The sequence below is a fragment of the Mesoplodon bidens genome (assembly GCF_964165515.1).
Source record: "Mesoplodon bidens genome assembly, chromosome: 5".
NCBI lineage: Eukaryota > Metazoa > Chordata > Mammalia > Artiodactyla > Ziphiidae > Mesoplodon > Mesoplodon bidens.
In genome coordinates, this window is record NC_138161.1 from 61,437,727 (window position 1) to 61,451,335 (window position 13,609).

General features: G+C 35.6%; 1 protein-coding gene across 13 annotated transcripts in view; it reads right to left on the bottom strand.

The window, feature by feature from the left end:
• ZBTB20 (zinc finger and BTB domain containing 20) overlaps positions 1 to 13,609 on the bottom strand; it is an 830,948-nt gene that overhangs the window by 288,391 nt on the left and 528,948 nt on the right. The window lies entirely within an intron of this gene.

Genomic DNA, 13,609 nt, shown 5'->3' on the forward strand with positions numbered 1-13,609 from the left:
CTCTAATATATCTTGAGATGAGGTTTTGGTGGTATAAAAATCTTGTGGTTAATACAGCATATTGTTGTTGTTGTTAATTTTCCTCCTCTCTAGGACCACAAAAACAGAGCTAAGTATAGACATGTTTATTTCTTCATTAGAAGCTTTACATGTTACTATATTCTATTGTAAATGAATTAGAAAGAAAAATACCAAATCCCTTGATGCAGGCCATGTTACAGATCCATGCATACCTATTCTTTCTTTTTTCCTATTCTCTCAATCCTTGCGCCCATTTTTTCTTTTTTGAATTTGAGGCTTGCCCTTACATTGCCAGATTATTTCTGGTGGTGGGAGCCCTTGTGACATTACTTTGTTCATCCACACTGTCTAGTTTGATACAAACTCCCAAGGGGCCTTTCTCCTACCAATCATGGTGACTGAATTAAAAATGATGACTTTTGTATTATAACATAAAATCTGGAGTCAAAATGAACTTTTAGTTTTATAAATAACTCATAATTATGAGGCAAATAAATATATGTATTTCCCTTTCTGAAGTATAACTAAAGGCTCTAGAGGTCCTAAGTTTGTCTTCAGTTGTATTGAAACTGCATAAATGCAGTTCATTAGGCATTTCTTTTCTCAGTTCCAACAAGAACCACCCTAAAATCTCCTATGGTGTATAGCAGATCCTGGCAGCCCACATGAAAGCAAGTGCTCAAATGTTAGGGACTTAAATTTTAAATCCAAACTGGGAAATGTCTGTGAGTGACATGAAACTTGGGAGAATTCATTCAACTTAGGAGTTATTGCTGGTCCAATGGATCCAAGGAAAAGGTCATTACTGACGTACTCAAGGGGCATCAAGAGTTCCAGGATAGTCTCTTGGATATCTGGAAACCTGGGTTATTTGACGTGAGCATGACCTAAAGCTTGGCAAATTCTTCCATACTTATTCTAGGTTGGATGCAGATCTCCAAGACACTCTCATCTTCCTTCTTCCTTTTGTTAAAGTTCAGATTCTTGGCATATTTTCATTACACGATATGGACAAGGTTACACATGGATTGAGAGCACACTGTAGTGCAGTAACTAAAGTGTTGTCTTAATATTGGTCTCTCTTACAAACCATGAAAGGCCAATATGCTGTTATTTGGGGCAGCTCATGGGAAAGTTGACATAATAATGCTTTCATGATTCAATTTATAAATGGGCCATTTCACTGGCATAGTAGGGAGGACACTAAGAAACATTTGCAAATGTAAATAGATTTTGTTTCAGAGAACAACCTTATCTCGCCAACTCATTAATATTTCTTCATTATGTACCTAAATCTCTATCACACTAAGTTCATACATAATCTAGGAAGACTTACTTAGAAAGTCCCAACATACAGTCTGTATTCCATATCGATGGATGCCATTTTATACATGAGACTTGAACATCTGTGAAGTTTGGTATTTGTGGGATATGTCCTGGAACGAATCTCCCATGGATACTAAGGGACAACTATATATGTATTTCTACTATAAAATGGCAACAACAATTCTGGTTCAAACATCATAACCTAAGCAAAAATAAACACCTAAAATATAATAAAAATGTATTACCTATGTATATAGCTATATACAGATCTTCCTTGACTTATGATGGGGTTACATCCTGATAAACCCATCATAAGTTGGATATATCTTAAGTAAAGAATGCATTTAATACACCTAACCTACTGAACATCACAGCTTAGCCTAATGTACCTTAAATGTGCTCAAAGCACATTAGCCTACTGTTAGGCAAAACCATCTAATGCAAAGCCTATTTTGTAATGAAGTGTTGACTATCTCATATAATTTATTGAATACTGTACTGAAAGTGAAAACCAGAATGGTTGGGTGGGTACAGAATTGTTGTAAGTGTATCGGTTGTTCACCCTCGTGATTGCATGAGTGATTGGGAGCTGCAGCTCGTTGCCACTGCCCACCATCAGGGGAGTGTGTTGCACTGCATATCTTTAGACCAGGAAAAGATCAAAATTCAAAATTCAAAGTAAGATTTCTACTGAATACATATCACTTTCGCACCATCATAAAGTCGAAAAATTGTTAAGTGGAACAATTGTAAGTCGGGGACTGTCTGTCTATAAAACCCACCAAATCAAGATTGTGCAATGATGCTGTTTACTACAGTCTCATTATAGTATTTTTTGGAGATTCCTATTTTTGTACATAGAAGGGAATGACATCATATCTATGTAGCAGACAAACAGAAAAGTGCAGAGGGTGAATGCAAGATGCCCATACACTGTCTACCAAGAGTTGCCAGTTGTGAAAGGATCTGACATGCTAATATCCACTCATTTGGACTCGTTACTGAGACACTAAGAGCTTGATGGCTGGCAGGCACTATATTTAAGTGCGGTTACCGAGGCCCCCCGATATTGACAGAGTGCCAGATTCTAGGAAACTACTGATGTACACAGCTGGCCACAGCTCCAGACACCTCTCAGACAGAGTCTTTAAATGTCATAGATAATTGAATTTTCATGAAAGTGTAAGAGAGAAAGGAAGAGCAAGAAGAGAGAAAGAACACAGAATGGGAAGCAGGGTAGGAAAAAAAAAAAAGAAAATCACTTTTATACCACTGACATGAAAGCATGTGGCATCCCATCTCTAAAGAGCCTTATAAAGGATGTGAGATCAAGCCTTCTGAACGCATTCTGTGTTACCAAACACTAAATCACGTTTAATAATTTCACTGTGTATTTAAAAAGGGAGATACATGTTAAAGAATAGCGTCAATGAACTATTTCTGAACAAAATTTGGTTCAAATATAAATATTGTAAAACTCAATCTTAAAAAGTTCAGAATAAAATAAAGTAAGGGAATCACAGGTACAAATAAACATGAGAAAGACTCCTAAGCAGTTTTCTCTGTATATTAGAGGTTAAAAGTCAAGGTGCCATGAAATCCGTTTTTCGCCAAGGCACAGATGTGTCCTCTGACAGTTTCCTTTCCAGAGTCCCACTGAAAGCAGTGACACCTAGTGGGTTTATAACAAGATATTAAGGAATATCTCTCTCTCTCCCTGCCTTTCCACAGAAAACACCTACCAGGGAAATATATGAGGTAAGTCAGTTACTTGACACATGATAACGGAAATGAGCCATGGTTATAACTAGAACAACCAAGTGTTCCTTAGAAATCATGTAACTCAATACATTTTAAATGTAAATGAAGCTTTTTCACTTTGAAAGTCTTCCATCTGCTGAGGGCACCTTCCCTTGACCTTGATACACTGTGTCATTAAAAGCAACCACATTTTTCAAGGTTAGAATAGTTAGAATATGGCTTGCTTGTGCATTTACTTTTCCATATTAGAGTTGTGCAATCTCCACATTTTACATAGAGCAATCATGCCAATGCCCACAAACAAAATTCTTCCTCCTATTCAAAAGCACATGGGTAATTTTTTTTTTAACCTGTAGCAATATGGTTTTGAAAGCCCCACTTGCCTTATTACTAGCATCACAGTAAGTCTTGATATAAATTACTTTTCCATATCTGGTTCTCTCTGTCTTAGGTACCTGGGACATTAGCAGGTACTTGGAGAATAAAGTTCCATAGCTCAAATATTCAAAGGGGGTTTTGTTTCTGCATCAACTTTTCAATGATTTCTTAGTGCTTTTCTTTTTTACGTTAGGACATAAAATGAAAGAATTTAGAGTTCCTTCCATGGGAAAAATAATTATTTTCTCTGTTTTTGAAGGCTTTTATTTTGAAGACAAAATCAGTTTTAACTCAAATGGATGCAGTAAAATCTCAGATACTGTAATCAGTGATGGCATTAAAACTCTCAAGAAGTATGCCAACTTCCATGTGAGGCCACAATTCAGCCAGAATCACAAACAGACATTATCCACCTTACCTCTGGCCATTCTAACATTTTATACTGAAAAATTATAGATCAAGACAATCATCTCTAACATGTTCACACAAATACACATACATACATACACACACATACAGTAATTTTTTTCTCCAGTGTCTGTATCATAAGCAGAGAGGTTTTGGTTTACTCTAGGCTGAGGTCTAGAAAATACATAAAAATGGGTATTAAATTTTTCTGATTATAAAAGTAATAGTGTTCACCAAATATTCAGCAACCTGTGGTATACCCCTACAAGGAATACTGTGAAGTTGTTAAAGAGAATAAAGTAGATTTATATGCTATATGACAAGATCTAAGACATAAATGATATGGTCCCTCTTATATTATATTATATGAATAAAATGAGGACACAAATAGATATATACTGGCATATACATAAACACATTTTTTGTGGGGGAGGAAGTACAAGACACTTTTGATTGAAGGGATGAGGAGAATTTTACTTCTAATTAAATATTTTTCAATTATATGTTTAAAAATTAATGCCAAGGTGCTGGGAAAACTGGACAACCACATGTAAAAGAATGAAATTAGAACATTCTCTAACACCATATACAAAAATAAACTCAAAATGGATTTAAGACCTAAACGTAAGACCAGATACTACAAAACTCTTAGAGGAAAACATAGGCAGAACACTCTTTGACATAAATTGTAGCAGCATGTTTCTGGATCTGTCTCCTAAAGTAAAGAAAATAAAAGCAAAAATAAACAAATGGGACCTAATGAAACTTAAAATCTTTTGCACAGCAAAGGAAACCATCGACAAAACGAAAAGACAACCTACTGAATGGGAGAAAATATTTGCAAATGATATGACTGATAAGGGTTTAATATCCAACATATATAAACAGCTCATACAACTCAACATCAAAAAAAAAAGCCCAATTAAAAAAATGGGCAGAAAAACTGAATAGACATTTTTCCACAGAGGACCTGCAGATGGCCAATGGGCACATGAAAAGCTGCTCAACACCACTAATCATCAGGGAAATGCAAATCAAAACCATAATGACGTATCACCTCACACCGGTCAGAATGGCTATCATTAAAAAGAACAGAAATAACAAAGGCTGGCAAGGATGTGGAGAAAAGAGAACCCTTGTACATTGTTGGTGGGAATGTAAATTGGTGCAGCTGCTGTGGGAAACAGTACGGAGGTTTCTCAAAAAACTAAAAATAGAACTACCATATGACCCAGCAATTCAACTCATGGGTATATATCTAACAAAAACAAAAACACTAATTTGAAAAAATAAATGCACCTCAGTTCATAGCACCATTATTTACAATTGCCAAGATATGGAAGCAACCTAAGTGTCTATCAACATATGAATGGATAAAGAAGATGTGGCATACATATATATATACGTATGGAATACTACTCAGCAATAAAAAGAAGGAAAATTTGCCATTTCCAGCAACATGGATGGATTTGGAGGGTATTATGCTAAGTGAAATAAGTCAGACAAAGAAAAACAAATACTGTATGATATCACTTATATGTGGAATCTAAAAAATGCAACTAGTGAATAAAACAAAAAAGAATCAGAACCAGATATAGAGAACAAACTAGTGGTTACCAATGGGGAGAAGGAAGGGGGTAGGGGCAACATAGGGGTAGGGAATTAAGAGATACAAATTATTTGGTATATAATACAAATTATTAGGTATATAATAAACTACAAGGATGTATTTTACACAGGAAATATAGCCAATATTTTATAGCTGTAAGTGGAGTATAACCTTTAAAAATTGTGAATCACTATACTGCACACCTACAACTTATATAATATTGTACATCAATTATACTTCAATTAAAAAATTAATGCCAATAAGGCTATCTAAGTGGCAAAGTTATGAGGAATTTTTTCCTTGTTTTTCTCTTGTTTACAATATATGATATTTTAACAGAAAAAATTTCCAAAATAAATTTTGTAAAAGTAGTTCATGTTAGTTATAAGAAATTTGAGAGCACTAAAAAAGAATAAATAAATAAATAAAAGAAAAAAAACATAATTCTCTGACCCAACAATAACCACTGTTGAATTTTTGGTGGGTTGTGTCCAGTTTGCAAAGTCTCTTCTCTGCTCTACTTTAGGAGTAAGAAGGATCCTTTTCATTCTTTTAGGCAGAGGGACCCAAAACAGCTCTACAGCTGTTTTGCTATATAGCTTCCTGAACACCCTCCAACACCACACAGGTTTTTATTTCTAGGACATTCTTGGAGCAGCATAAGCTATATGTGACACTTCTCAAATTTCATAGGTCTTCCTTCATCTGGTATTGCTCCCTGAAAAGCATGATTCCTGTGCCACCTCATGATCTCCGTGGAGTTGGAGCAGGGGGGACCTCATGACACCACACAATTATTTGCACTGAAATCATTTCAAGAGGACTCAGAAATGCTCTGTTCTGAACACACAGAGATGCTTCTCTGCAAGTTACCCAGCCTTAGAACATCTTCAAAGGTGAAGGAAGAACACAGAGAGGTGGTATACTTGGTGTTATTTTTTAGGCAACTGACCTAATGATTACAACACCTTCAAACACTTTATTTGGTCAGGATCATTTTCTGAAGAAGGGTATTAACCCTCTCTTCCACGCAGATACCTGAGTGTTACTGTTACTGTATATCCTTTAAGTACCTTATTCTCCTTTCACCAAATTTAAGCATCTTCCACCTTTGTTGCTGCTGTTATTGAAAATAAGATGATAATGATAATCCTTATTTTTATTATGGCTAACTTCCATTGATTGATTTCTACAGGTTGAGCAGTTTACTTACACTATTTTCATTCAATTCTCAAAACACTTCTGTTGTTGTTGTTATTATTATTATTCCTATTTTATAGATGAAAAAACTCAGACTCAGGAATGTTGAAAAACTGCTGAGTGTCACAGATCTAGTAAGAAGCAGATGAAGACTCAAATCTACATCAGATTGATTTTAAACCATCCTTAAGATCATTTTCCAGATTAGATTTATGTGACTCCTTACTCGCAGGTATAAACCATGCCCAGAGCTTTCTTATCTCTCTAGTATCTTTCTAATGCTCTCTCTCTCTCTCTCTGTGTGTGTGTGTGTGTATGTGTGTGTGTGAGAGAGACAGAGAGAGAACTTCAAATAAAATGTTATAAAATTTCTCTAGAACTCTATTTTCCTCATCTCTAAAATGGATAGCACCTACCTCAGAGGTTTATTGTGAGGACCAAATGAGATAGTATAAGTGAAAACACTTAGTACATCTAAAATAAAACATCATCATTATTGCTGTACAAGTTTTCCTCTTTTGCATAATGGATGTGTTCTAGAGAAGGTGATTATGAAAATGTATAGGCTTAACTTCTATTATCAAATCACAGAGCAACTGCATTATAAAATCATAGAAAAATAGACTCCTAACAGATTGAGATGAAGACTTGATGTAAGGCAGGGGTTCAGGTAGAGGTTGGGTCTATGAATGTTATACTGGGAGCAGTCTGTGTTGGCAGCACTTTCTAGATACTCTTATCTCCCTTTCCTCAGCCTCCTTGGTCTGATAATTTCTTTATCTACTCCAGCAGTTTCCAGAGATGATTTCCTTCTTTTCCTTTGTCTGGTTATGAAGTCCAATGATAGTTGTATGCAACAATACTTCACCTATGGCCCTATCCCACACATGATGTACAATAGTTATAAAGTTCCTTTAATTTCAGATTTCCAATTAGGTAAATTTATTAGTGCCCTATTTACTCTGTATGTTTGGTTATAAGTTTCAGTCACATGTATTAATACTATTTACATTAGCTTCATCATGTTTATTATTTCGAAAGGCTTCTGGGTCAGAAACCATGTCTTCTACTTTTTCGGAAACTCTACACTTACTAGTGAGTCTTATAAATAAAATGAAACTTTAAATAGTACTGACTTCATCTTCAAATCATAACTAAACCTGACTCTGGGCTTGAAGTGCTATTTTCTCCCTGTAGTCTCATCAGATATGAGTGTGTCATGTTACTAACTGAGGCCAAGCTATATGCTCCCACAATTCACTTATAACAACCAGCTACATCTTGGTGCTTGCCTTTTCTTGAGGTACCAGGACTTATTCTTAAATCAATGCCTTAATTTTTTTCTCTCAGCACATCCTTTACTTGTGGAAAGTATTCAGAAAGAATGGAATTTAAAAAATAAACTATGTGCTGCCCAAACCTTGGGAAAAGCAGTGATGTTTGAAAGCATCAGATTCAACTAATCAGAGGCACAAAAGCCTTATTAAATGTATTCACTTTCTTATCTTTAGAGCTCAGGTAGGAAACAAGATCCAACCTCAGCATACCAATGGGTATCAAGTGAGAGAGGTCAGCATAGTCTACACCGTTATAGGGTAGCTTGGACACATCAGCTAGAAGTATTCTTAAATTCTAAAAGGAGATCTTGTTCCAAATTATCTCACACATGACAGCAGCCTGGGAAGCCACCAGACAGCCTCCCTTGTTCTAGACCAATTCAAACAAGGCTCACTTATATTTTATTTAATATTTTGTCATAAGAAGACTACAGGATCTACTCAAGACCACTTTTATTTTACTGCTGTTCATATTCCCATATCTGTCCGCTATCCCCTCATTTTACCATTCATCCATTTATTCAGTATATAATAAATATCAAGTACCTTAGGGGATGGGTAGATAGATAGATGATTGATAAATAGATAATCAATAGATAGATAGGTAAATAAATAATAGATAGTTAGCTAGATACAATTTATGAGTAATGACCTCAAGAAATGGCTAAGGAAGGAGATTTCAGATGGAGAATCCTTTAAACTAGGTATTAAAGGATAGATGGGATTTCAAAGTATCGAAAGGGAAGAGAAATCATTTTGAGCAGAATAAACCATATGAACAAGAAGGTTATCATGCAGTGGGAAAAGCAAATCATTTGGTTTGTGAAAGGGAGTAGCAAGAAATAAAATTGGTAATGTTTAGGAAAATTAGGGCTAGATCACAGAGGAACTTAAGTGCCAACCAAAGAACATCACTCTGGCAATAATCTAAGTCTGAAGAAAGTTCAGTTAACAACCTAGAAGCATTATAATTTCAGTAGAGAGTACTGTAATACATCACAGACTCTGAGGCTTTGGGTTCCACAGGGGAGATGCTACATTAGTGGTAAAGAAAATGTCTTCATATCTAATGTCTTACTCCAGCTAAGATTATTGTGTTTCATCTATTAAGATTAATCATATCACAAAACAAGAATCTCACCAGCTCCTAATCACATTGACATTGGTCCTTCATTCTCAATAAAAAATCCTATAGAGTTGCCTAAAGGCTGATGGTGAGTCTGGCTTAGATGAGAGAGGTGAGTAACCTAAGCACGTGTGAGATGTCTGTTGAAAAGTTTGGTATAAGTTGTCATTTGAATTTGAATAGAACCAATATGTTCATAAATAATTGTTTACTTATGTAAGTTTAGTTCTGGCTCTTCCTATGATACAGAAAGTCATTTTAGTGTCTTTGGAACTCTGAGATATCCTTACATATCCTTTAAAGGTCATTGCTGAATGTGTAGGATTCTCTGATTCTAGTCATCAAAGAAAAATCCCTTTTCCAGCACTTCCTATCCCCCTCCCTCTTTCTTGCTCTCTATTGTACTCACAGACTTCTGATATGCTTTATATTTTATGCATGCATTTGTTTATTTTCTGCCTTTCTCCTCCAAATATTAGCTCTTTAAAGACAATAATTTTTTTAATGTGTCTGTTTTGTTCACTGTGTAACCCCAGCACCTAAAACAGATACTTGTTGAAAGAACACTTTTGAACCTGAAGGAAAAATATAGAAGAGTGTGAGCAAATATTAACTGGAATGTGGGAAAATAAAGCTTTCTACATAAAGCTTCCCTCTAAAAATTCATATGCCATATCATATGAAAATATCATCAGCTAATAACTGCATGAACTAATTTTCTATAGTACTCAAACATTAAAAAATGTATCTATTTGCTTTTTTACTGTTTTTGAGATAATGATCTCATTCTTTCCATTGACTACAGATGGAAATCATAGCAAGGAGAGATGCTCTGGGGTATACCAGATGAACTCAAGGCTTCTGACTCCAAGGGCTAGGTTCTATGCACTATTTTATACCAGTTTGTATTTCATAATTAATAAGTTTTAGTGCTGAATCGCATAAGATACTAGAAGTTGAACCAATAAATAATGCCATTAGCTTATAGCCTCTCTGCTAGCATGTGGCCTTCTCACAGAAACAAATAAAAAGCAAAAACAAACAAACAGCAATATAGAAAGAGGAAAGGTGAAGACCTCAAAAGGCTAAACATTGTTATTCTTAATTTTCCTTTTAAAATCCAGATTGGCCCTTTCATCATAATTGTATTGCATCCTGCTGGCAGAAAGGGATGAGATTTACTATGCTATGCAAATGATAGCAGGTTAGCCACAGCTTATCAAGCTCTGGGAACATTATGGCTTTTCTTTCCTAGATCCTCTTTTATCCTGAAAATATCTTTTGGATTAAAAAATCTCATTCAATAGATGTGTTTTTCAATATAAAAATCTAAGCTATCAAAGTACTAAAAGAAAACATTGGCAAATCCTTTCATAATCTTGGCGTGGGGAAGGACTGTCTACCTGACTCAGTATCTAGAAGCCATAATAGAAAAGATTGGTAAATCTGATTATATTAAAAGCAAACTTCTGTATGGCAAAAAATATATATACATCATAAGCAAAGTAATTAAAAATAAGACAAACTGGGAAAAATATTTGCAACACATATAGAAAAAAGAACTATCTCCTTAATGTATAAATAGCAAGACATCAATAAGAAAAGACCAAGAACCCAATCAAAAGAAAAGGCAAAAGATGAACAGACACCTAATAAAAAAAACAAACACCAAAATCATTAAACATATCAAAAGATGCTTGGCATCACTCATAATAAGGAAAAGGCCAACTGAAAATACAGTGAGATATCATCTTTTACCTATACAACTGGCAAAAATCCAAAGTTTGAAGAAACACTACTTTGTTGAGGCTGGGAGTAAAAAGGCACTTTCATATATTGCCAATGGGAGGAGTCAGTAATACAAACGCTGTTGAGATCCATTTGGCAAAGTTTCTCAAAATTTAAGATGCATGTAAACCTTTGACCAACAATTTTCCTTCTGAGAATTTATCCTGCAGAAAATCTGCACATCTATGAAATGATTTATGTACAAGGTTGTTCACTGGAGCATTGTTTGAAATGACAAAAATTGTTTATAAATAGGAACTGGTAGAATAAACTATGATACATTTACATAATGGAATACTGTGCAACTGAATAAAAGATTAATGTAGCTCTCTATGTACTGCTATGAAAAGATCTCCAAGCTATACTGGAGAATGCAAGATTGAAAACTGCGTTGAAAATGCAGTGAAAAATGTGAGATTGACTAATTCAAGAATAATATCATATAAAAGTGAAAATGAAAGTGTTCTTGCCATGATAAAATGGTTCTCTTGCTCCCTGATCTTTTAGCCACTGGTGTAGCCAACATTTGGGCAAATGTGGCCAGTATTTAGCATCACTGGGACTCCATCACCTTGAACCATAAAATGCTCTAGGTTCTTCCCTCCCTAGCTCTGTAGCATTCTTATGATGTTATGGTGTATGATGCTCCTTTGTAAGCTCAATGGAATTTTTAGTAAAATGTAAAATGTCATTAAATGTTTCAGCTATGAACTAGTTGGGAGAAATCCCATCTAAAAGCCTGGGGTGATTCCCCATATGTTCTACTTTCCACGTGTTGAGTGGAGAAGATCTGGTAATCCAATTGATGATATATAAGAAGAAGAAAACACATTTCTCTAGGAATTTAAATGTATGAGATTACTGAAAATAATGAGCGTAACATATGCATTTGATAATATTTATCAAGATTCTAAAGTGCTCAGGTGATGGCTTCAGTAGCCATAAGATTATTAACATGAGGCAGAATATAGCATTAGGTTGATGATGTATGTTGAATACTTGGGGGTTCCTAAAGGAGAAGCCTATATAAACAGTGCATTATAATTAATAATAAATTTAAAAGCAGCAGCCTACTTTTTGTGAAGTAATCAACACATTCATTCACTACTCAGAAATTATAGCATAAGTCCAACAAACTGTTTCTCCAAAGGTTTCCTCATATATGTAGTCAGAGTGCTATTGGGAACAAACTAGAGGTCACAGAAAAGAGCATGTGTTAAACTCCTAAATTTGATTTCCCATTTCCTTTGTTCCATTACCTTTTTCGTAAACAGATAACCAATGGGTTATCCATTCTGGGTAGAAATGTCTTCCTATGGGTTGTGTTATTTATTTCAGGCAATTATTTTAAAACAAGGAGGTAGGTAGGTAGGGAGTATTGATTGATTGATTCATTCATTCTTCATTAGTTAAATGCCCAGTACATTCTGGGTATTTTGCTAACATTAAAGATGTAAAGATAAAGGCTACAGTCCCTGCCCTGAAATATTTCAGTCTATTGGGGAGAAGGTAAAGTAACTATCCAAATAATTATAACATGGGGTGATGCCTGCTATAAATGAGTTAAGCATAAATTACCATGGGAGAACAGAGGTGTGGGACCCTGACTTTTAATGAGGAGAGATGGGAAGGGTCACCAGGTAGAGGTGACAGAAAAAAAATTACAGGGCAAGGCAAAATATAGTCCATGCAGGGAACTGCAGGTGGTTCCAGACAGAGCTCTGGGTAGCACTTGGGAATATGCTACCCAGAGGTGGGTTGGGCTCACCCAGGCTGTGATGGAAGCACCACTTTAGATAAGGTGATCAGGGAAGGCTGAGGACATGAATGAAGAGAAAGAGTCAGCCATACAAAGCTCAGGGAGAAGAGCATTCCCAGCTGAGAACTGTACTTAGTGTACAGATAAGTCTATTCCCAGGAGTGGTTAGAGAGCTAGGGGCTCTGATTCCTGGTTGTCAGAGATGAGCAGAACTATTCCAAATACTATTCCCCTGACTATTATCTAATCTTTTTTGTTGTCTCTGGAACCATGGCTCTTTCCCATCAATGAATTCATTCAGTCCCTGTAATCAACTCTGATTAGTGTTGTTTAACATCAATCTTTTCTACTTTTTTTCAAAGAAAAATACCAATCAGTTCTGCACACCCTGCATGTTAAAAGCAGCACCTCTCCTGCTGACTTACCGTTCTCTTAATCAAAAGGGCAGGAGGAAGCAGTTGGGATTCACTTTTCTTTTTTTTCTTTCAAAGTACACAAATGTCAACTTCCTCAAGGATGTTTGGCATAGCGGAGTTCAGTCATGTTACGTACAAAGTCAGCTTGATCAAAAGGTTGCAGGCTGCCCACTGCTAAAATGGAGCGAGAAAAGGAAACCGAGGGCTTCTGTGAAGTGTGAATGAGTGCATAGGCCACTGTCACATGTGTATTTACACTGAGGACATGCTGAGCTGACAAGGGAGCTCAGGAAATGTAAACCTCTACTGCTACACTTCTCTATCTTCGCCTTCAAAACTCGAGCGGCACTTTCTTTTAATTTTCTACTTTTATTGTTGTAGTCAGCTAAGGGCTTTCCATTTAGCTTTGTAGCAAAGCCAAGTCATGGACATGTATGTGTATTTAAAGAATTTTTTTGACTACCAGTCCTCCAATGTTTA